The sequence below is a fragment of the Notothenia rossii genome (assembly GCF_949606895.1).
Source record: "Notothenia rossii genome assembly, chromosome: 8".
Lineage (NCBI taxonomy): Eukaryota > Metazoa > Chordata > Actinopteri > Perciformes > Nototheniidae > Notothenia > Notothenia rossii.
Genome location: NC_136906.1, coordinates 24,279,841 through 24,288,523, shown reverse-complemented (window position 1 = coordinate 24,288,523; position 8,683 = coordinate 24,279,841).

Genomic DNA, 8,683 nt, shown 5'->3' with positions numbered 1-8,683 from the left:
CAGTTGATTCCGAGTCATCCTTTTACATGTGTTAAGAGTCAAATTCCAATAGTTAAGTAAACTATCAAAATCATCCTAATGACCACAGTGGTCAGTCCACTTACCCAGGAATTTTGAGTTGAACAATTACATGAATATTATGTCTTTATGTTATGGTACCTTTCAGAAGAACATTCTGGGAACCAAAATAAAAGCTTCTGCTGAAAACGTTTTAAGAATAGTAGGGCATAATGTTCTACCAATGTTATCAAAAACATTTTAAGAAGGTTATCACCAAACATTTTAAGAATGTTTTTAGAGAACGTTTTCCTACTTTTCAGAAGAACATTCTGGGAACCAAACAAAAACTTCCCGCTGAAAACGTTTTAAGAATAGTAGGGCATAATGTTCTAACAATGTTATCACCAAATATTTTAAGAATGTTTTTAGAGAAGGTTATCCTACCTTTCAGAAGAACGTTCTGAGAACCAAAAGAAAACTTCCCGCTGAAAACATTCTTAGAACAATGAATGTAACATTCTCAGAATGTTTTTAGAATCAAAAATTTCTAGCTGGGATGACTCCCCCTCCCCACTGAGCCCGGTTTAATGTGCGTAACCTTGGGCAAGGTTAATAGTTTTAAATATTGTAAATCAAGCAACTGCCGGACTTACGCTCTACAAATAGTCACAGTATAAAAAAACACGCTAAACACAAGTCAATCAATATAAACTCACCTTATGATTTTCATGGCTTTATCCTAGCTAACACCAGTGAATGACAATGTTTACAAATTGACAGCTATATTTACGTTGCTCGTTGTAACAGCAAATGTGAACTCTGCTTTTTGCAAACAATGCGTCTTGTGATAACCTGTAACTATGACGAACATTTGATGACATTAAATAACTTTAAATAGCTTTTACCTTGTAGAGATGTTCTCGGGACAGAACCAGCTTACTCCTCCGATGCGGGAAGAAAAAATGGTAGAACCCCTCCCCCCCTCCGTTGTTTAAAAAAGAAAAAGCTTCACATTTTAAAAAATAAATCTATTTTGCAATTTTTTTCTGCTTTACATCTTGTCCATTAAAGAGCCATATTGTTCAGGTTCAATTACGAAACTATTAAAGCACGGGTTTGAGTCCGACCATATTAATTTGTGAATAAAATATTTGTAAATAATAATTAGAAGCTGAGTAATCAGCTGCAGAGCAAGCTGCTGACATATGTGCTCAGTGGGCGTAGTTACAGAGCTAAACAAACTTTTTTCTTATTTCTTAACATGATTGAGACTTATAGAATGCACACCCCTCAAGATTAAAATAGTTATACATGATTGATTCATGTTTCGACGAGAAACATGAATAAATTATGTTTCATATATTCAATGCATATTTGCAAATTGAACAACCCCACTTTCCCCTTTTTTTCAGTGTAGTGTCACCACTCAAAGTGATATTTTAAAACTTTATCGACTCCATCATGGAACCTTTGGACAGAAACGTGCCTTGCCCTTCGTTCATGTAGACTGGCCTGCACTCTCACTTATCAAGATAAAAGTTGAAATAATCGTCTGTTCTTATTTATTCTAGGACCCATGTGCCACTTTATGTAAATCTCTGAGCATGAGATGGGGTTAAAAATAAGTAGTTAGTCTTGATATAGTTCATAACATGTCCATGTGGTTCATTTACTTGCAAACCAGCCTTTTTTTTGATGACTTAAACCCCTTGTGTATGTCAATAGCACCTCTGTTACCGCCTGTTAACAGCTAATGTAAACTGGCTGTACTCGTTTTGATTTCAAGACGGATTAGATTTTTGTTGAGGAGAACACATGGTGTGTCCTGATTTGTACTCAATTTAGTGTTTCGTTTCTATATACAGGGAACAGCCGAGGCTGAAGTGCAACAGGCTTGTGATGCACAGCAAGTTATACGCTGCCCACGAGCCAGATGCAGTTGGAATAACCATCAAGTAATAACCATTTGTCTCCATGTATGTTTATGTGTTGTGCTTTTAAACAAACTTGTTACTGTTTTATGAAAACTGTTTTGAAATAATCACATTTTAATAAAATGTATTAACATGTCCATAACGTTCCCTTTTTTAAATCTGTTTAATCTGCAATGTTGCAATGCTATCAAATATTTAAAAGGTTGGATTGAAATCAGGAAGAGTTTGTGATAGATTCCGACAACTCAATTGTGTTTTATAATATTTTTTATTTATTCTTGTCTTATTTGGTTCTTAGCAGATTGTTATTTGCATTGGTTACACTTCATGTCTTGGCTTTTAATTGTAGGCTCAACTCATCTTTTCACATGCAGAAAAAAATCACATTAGTGAGTTTACCCAACTCCTAAAATTGCTTGGAAACTGTTGACACATTAAGTTTTAGCAAAGTAACACGTTCTTGAGTAGAGGAAAACTAAAAAAGGAAGTTTCACCAATTCAAAAAATGCAAAAGTTGACTAAACTCTTAAAATTGCTTGGAAACGGTTGACACTTTTTTGAATTTTTACCAAAGCAACAGTTTTTACAGTGTAGGATTGAACTCTCATTCAGGAAAAATTGTCTGTAGTGAGCCATGACATATACAAAGGTTAATGAAAGTAATGTTTTATAAGGGATGCATCTTTTATAACGTGTCTGCGGTTGTATGCATGCTATCCATGCTAGCACTCAAAGATGATGTTTATAACCCTAGACACGCTATTTCCCTTCTGCTTTTGGAACCGACTCTGCTCTGGGAACAAGTGGAATTATATTAATTATGTCACCTCAATTGATTTAATTGATATCATCATTAAAAAGAGTCTTTAAAAAAAGAGTATTAACAAACTGGTTACCTTTTTGTTAGCCCTGTTCTATGGTGGAACACTGGTTTCTCTGTTCTTCTTTTGTCTACAAAAGTATTGACTTTAATAAATTAAATTTAAAAAAAATGTTTTAAGATTTAATAAACAAATGACTCTACTTGAGAAATTGCAAATGAGGTTGTATATTATCAACTAAATACTTATTAAATTCAAAGACATGCTTTTACATTTTCAGTTTTTTCAATAAATGTTGAACTTTGTGCCACAGTATAGTAATTCCTATATTCCAAATGAGTCGAGCTTGAAACACAGTACACACGCTCACATAACAAATAACACCTACTCATCGTGCCCACATTGTAACAGCGGGTGCTTTGTTATCGACATGAGGCTTGAATCAAGCAGTAAATCCAAGATACTCAGTGGCAGCACAAAACAAGTGCAACACATTTAATTGCTGTATGGTATGGTACAATTTCTGTTATTTAAATAAAGCCCCCTCAAAGATGAAAATATCACGACAGCCTCAGAGAAAAAAATAACGTGAAAAGCAATAAAGTTCTTCACATACAATTACTTTATAGCATTAAACTTTGACATTTGAACTATACAGACAAACAATGATTTACTTTGCAATGTGAGAGAAATCACTTAAAATTGTTTTATTAACCTTTGATTCATACAGCCGATTGGGTAAAAAGGATGGCTATAAGATTAATATTATAAATAAAAAGGCTATATTTGTCTTTAAATGAAGTGTAGCTGCGATAAAGTTTAAAAACCAATGCATGTAATAATATACCTCGTCTTTATTTGAGGCCTTACCCACATTGTATTCAATATATCTGCAAATGTCCCAATACATAACTGGATTAACAATTTAAGACTGAATAAATACATAATAATACAAAAATATCATTTACAGTAATTTACAAATATATATATTTTGAGTTTGCTTCAAAATAATTGATTATGGATTACATTGGTTACATATGTTAATCCATATTAAAAAAAAAGGTTTACTTAAGTACATAAAATAAATAATGTAAGCTTTTAACTTTAAGTACTTTTATTTAAAAAAAAGTATTTATAAAAAACAAAACAAGTTAGTTGACTTAAATATATTGATGTAATATTTTTCCACATAAGTTATGAGTACTGTGAACTCATTGGGTTTTACAGTGTGTTATATTACCACTAAGTATTTTCACATTGAAAGACATGTGGATGGCCTGTTACCCTTCATCTTACTGAAAGATATACCCACTGTTTTACACTGTGAACCATTATAGTGACAGAATCAATTAGTCTTCAATCATTTGAATGTGCTAAAGAGTCTCATTTTATGTTGTACAAACAACAGAGGAGACATGGCTACGCAGGAAGAGAAAAGCAATCCTTTTGCTCCAGTGGCCCATGGCAGATAGATGATTCCTCCAGGTAGATTTTTGAGTTCAGCTGAGCTGCATTGATTTGGCAGCATCGGGTGGATGTCACACATGCACTGAACAATGCTCAATGACTTTGCTATCCTATTCCCATTTAAATTGCCTCTACATTTCCTTTCTGACACCTGTTTAAATCAATGCCTTCCTCTGCAGGTCATGGGCTGAATGTACTAAGGCGCACACCAGCCGCCTCTCAAATCCACTAAAATCAACACAATAATTGAAATATTTTCAAGCTGATTACACCGAAGCCCGGGGCTTGGCTGGTTGCTAAGAGTATGCTCCCTAGTTGCTAGGGGGAGTAAATCATCCTGCATTATTTGATTTTTGTTACTGACATGAAACTGCTAGTCCCTCGATTAAATGTCTCACAGTCAAACACCTAGGGGATGGACAGGAGAGAAAAAATAAAATAGTCAGTGCGAACCTGTAAAATAGCATCTCTAACTTCTCTTTTCCGTGGGGCTTCGACACAAATCTATCTGTCTGTTTATGTTTGTTCCTGCTGAAATAAACAAAGCCCCCGTTCTGATCTCATTGAGGAAAAATAGAAACGACAGCGAAATATCCAGTAGTCCCACATCACACTTTGGCAAGATCATAAGTAATCTAAATGTCCCGCTTATCAAAAGAGATTGCATAGTCTAAACCATGATTTCTTCTTTCTTTAGTAGCAATCTCAGTTTGATTTGGGCGGTAACAGTCTTATAAATAATAGCCAGTCAAATACAACAAGGGAAACATTGACTGAATAATATACTGTCTTAGAAGATTTGAAGATAAATCCCCTTGACGTGGACAGTTTACATGTGACACAATTTATAGAGGATCTTTTTTCTTGGTCAATATGGTGTTATATTTATCAGGATTTATTTTGCTGTAAGAAGGAGTCAGGAAAATGCAGTTTCCTCCCTGGAACACATGCAATGATTATAACCAGCTCTAATACATGTATTTTCTTCCTTCAGCATAAGTCTGATACTGTGGATCTGATGCTCAGTGATTACCACTGGACCTCCACTCTCTTTCCATTTAATATTAATACTGCATTGAGGAGGATTTTCTCCAAAGACTTGTCAGACATTGAGGGCTGCTCCAGCCGGCCTTGTCAAATGAGATCAGTGCTCACCATAATGGTGAGGTCAAGTGGAGGGGCAGCCTCTCAACTCCATAACAGCCTGACAGCGAGCATTATATTATGCTCTGTAAGTATAGACGTGCACAGTTCTACACATTACAAACTACAGATGCACTTGACACACAGCCAAGGTGTGCCATATCATTAAAATAGTGTCAACGTAATCCGCCACATGGGCGTCAGTTAATCTACTTATGCAACATTAGATTCTATCTATTACAGGAATAAACTCCCGTGAAGAGAATGCAAGCCATTTAACCATATTCCTTGACCCCGGCTATGAGCTGGCCCCTAATTCTGTGGTTCTGCAGCCAATAGGAGAAAGCAGCTTGACAGCTCCACTAAAGAGAGAGTGAGCGGCGAGGAGGGCCGGTGCTAAAAAAAATTCCTAACCACGGACCAGAGTCCCTTCATTAGCCAGCAGTCAGGTCTGGCTGGAGGTAGTTGGATCGATAAAGCAGTCCCACTCTTTCTTTTTTTATTTACCAACTAGCCCATTCCTGGTATCTGACTTGTCTTTAAACTGTGCCGCTGTTTAACTGCTTTATTCAGCCTCTGTATGAGACCATCTGGTCCCCTGTCCTGTAAGTCTCTTCTAAAGCCCCGGCCTGACAAGCAAGAGATATGTCAATGCAGTCCTGAGCACAAAGCAACATCTGCCATGCCTGACGCCCACTATTGTATGGCCATTTAATCTGTCCCCCTCCTCCCCTTAACGGCACACAACAGTTCCTGGTATTATGTTTTGCCACTCAATTAGCATTATCATCCTGGTGAAATAGAAGCCAATTTACCTTTAATGACGTGATTGTTAGATGAGTGACAGCAGTCAGTGTTGCCACTATCGCTAGATAAACGGAGGCCTGCCCCTGTTTTCCTGACTGGTCGTGGCGAGGGCTGGGAAGTCACAGCCAGCCAATCAGGACGGCCTGACTTCACCCCTTCACCACCAACATTGTTTCCTCTGGTTCACAGAGGCAGTGTGCTGGAAAATTGAGTCCAGATTCATTAGGTTTTCAGTGTGCCGCTCGAGTCAGTTAAATTGATACATTTCCTAACAAAATTGAAGTGCTTTTGTGGTGCCTGCGGATGGCTGGTGACCCCACTCGGCCCACTGAGCAGCCGAAGCAAGCTGATGGATCCATTAGACCGCTTAGACTGCTTATTCCTCTCTCTCCATCTCTGACTGACACTGTAAATCTGAACCAATTTCAGACTCTAATCACCATTACAAACCCCTTCCACTGTCCATTTGTTACTCTGCAATTCGTATACACTACCTAGATTGGTTCAGAAATACCAGTTTAGAGGGGCCTCCTGCTTTCCCATGGTTAAATGGCTCATGACTGGTCCTCTTTCTCAGCTGAAGCAGAAAAGCAGTGGCTACTGGAGGAGGATGGGCGGAAAAACATACAGTGAAACAAAAGGGGCCTTGAACAATTCCCAAAAGATAAACTGGAATTAGGAAGAATGATAGATAAATGAATAAATACGAGGAAGAAATAGGAAGTGTGAAATTCAGTGAGATGACAGACAGGCCTCAAGGCCACCCTGCCGGCTCTGGTAGAAGGGTGTCCCTTGAATAACAATCACTGTTACACCTCCAAAACATTTCCTCATCCACTAGCCATTTCCACCCAAGCTTTTATCTGCTCAGTCAACCGCGCAGCACTAGCGAAGCGGCTGGAGGATATTATTTCCCTGTTGGCCCCAGTCATATAACTCTGCTTAATATGCACTCTATAATTTAAGAAACTCGAATTATAACCCGAATACGCCTTGCTTTATATTATCTATCTAACCTTCAACTTTGTTCAACTTTGAATTAGTGACTCTGAACATTTTCACATAACAGGTATAAAAATGCTCAAAAAAGACTGAAAGTAAAGCCTCACATGCATTATTTATGCCCTTAAATCATAGCAGTTCAATTGAAGGGCTTACATTGAAAACCGGTGAGCTCACCCGTCAGTCTCCACATCTAATTAACTGCAGCACCTCATATCCTCTAAGTGCAGTGGAAACACATTTTAATTGATATTGAGATGTTTATGCCCTTAGAAAGTAATTAAGATTTTCAATTAATCCTGTCTTATTTCTGGACATCTTGGTTCAGTGTCCTTGAGCGTCCAGCGATTAATTCCCCAAACCTTCTCCAAATGAGGGAACTTCAATTACTTTGCATCGAATCACAACCCTGTGAGTGACCTCATCCAAGGCCGCATCATCATTTATATTAAAGGCAATACAAACCCAATTAAATCACGTTAGGCTGGTGAATTCATCAGTAGCTGAAAGGCTGTTTTGTATTTCCCACAAAGGTGCTAGTGAACTGGGGAATTTTCTTTAACTGTATGTCTCCTGTGTGTGAGCAGAAAGGTTATTATAATACCCATCTGCTTTAAGGTTGTCAATAGTTCCATAGCAATCAATTAAAACGGCCTTTTAACAGGAAGTTGTGTCTCCTTTGGGATCAGAAAGCACTTTTTGCCATTTACGATGACCTCTTCCCATCCCCCACGTGTCCAATTGCTTTTTACGTCCGAACAATGCAAACATGTTTGAACACCAATACGAAAAAAAACACAGACTTTATCAATAAACCCAAAAACGTTAGTTCCCTCTTCCCATATACCCCCTAACTGATAAAAGGCAAAAAAGTAAGGTCTGATATGAAAACACAATCTTCTACAGTATTTTTTATACCTTTGGAATTACATCTCCCCAAACCTCAAATGTGTACATACAATGTGACAACACTCTGACTATCCAAACCTCTATTGTCATGCCAAGAATAAATAATAATTTCTCCTTGCTGCCCTTGCACTGCTGTTTTGCTCACACATAGAATCACCTGCCCATCTCGGCAACAAAAAAGCCTGCTTGGGGATTATGGTGACATAATCTTAGCAGTGGCCTGTGAGTTGGGGGCTGAATGGGTTTGAACCCTCTATGCCACGCTGAGATAACATTTGTCACCGGGGTTCCTCGGCGCCCTATTCATAGATTAGTGGACTGTCGCCTTTTCAGAATGTGAAATGGCTTTGGCACCGCTGCATGTTTATTTTCAAAACCTGTGCCTCCGAGGATGAGGAGAGCATCTTGTCCTTTTCTTGAGAGCACCACAGCTTGGTCTCATACGGACACATAGAAATCAGCAGCCTCTGTTGTCTATGTGATTCTGGGAGGACATGGACACTGAGGAATACTGTTACATCTTGTTTTTGCTCAGTGGGCCTCCCGAGATAATACATTATATGTTTGATAGTCAAGGTGTTATAATGTCATACTGTTTGA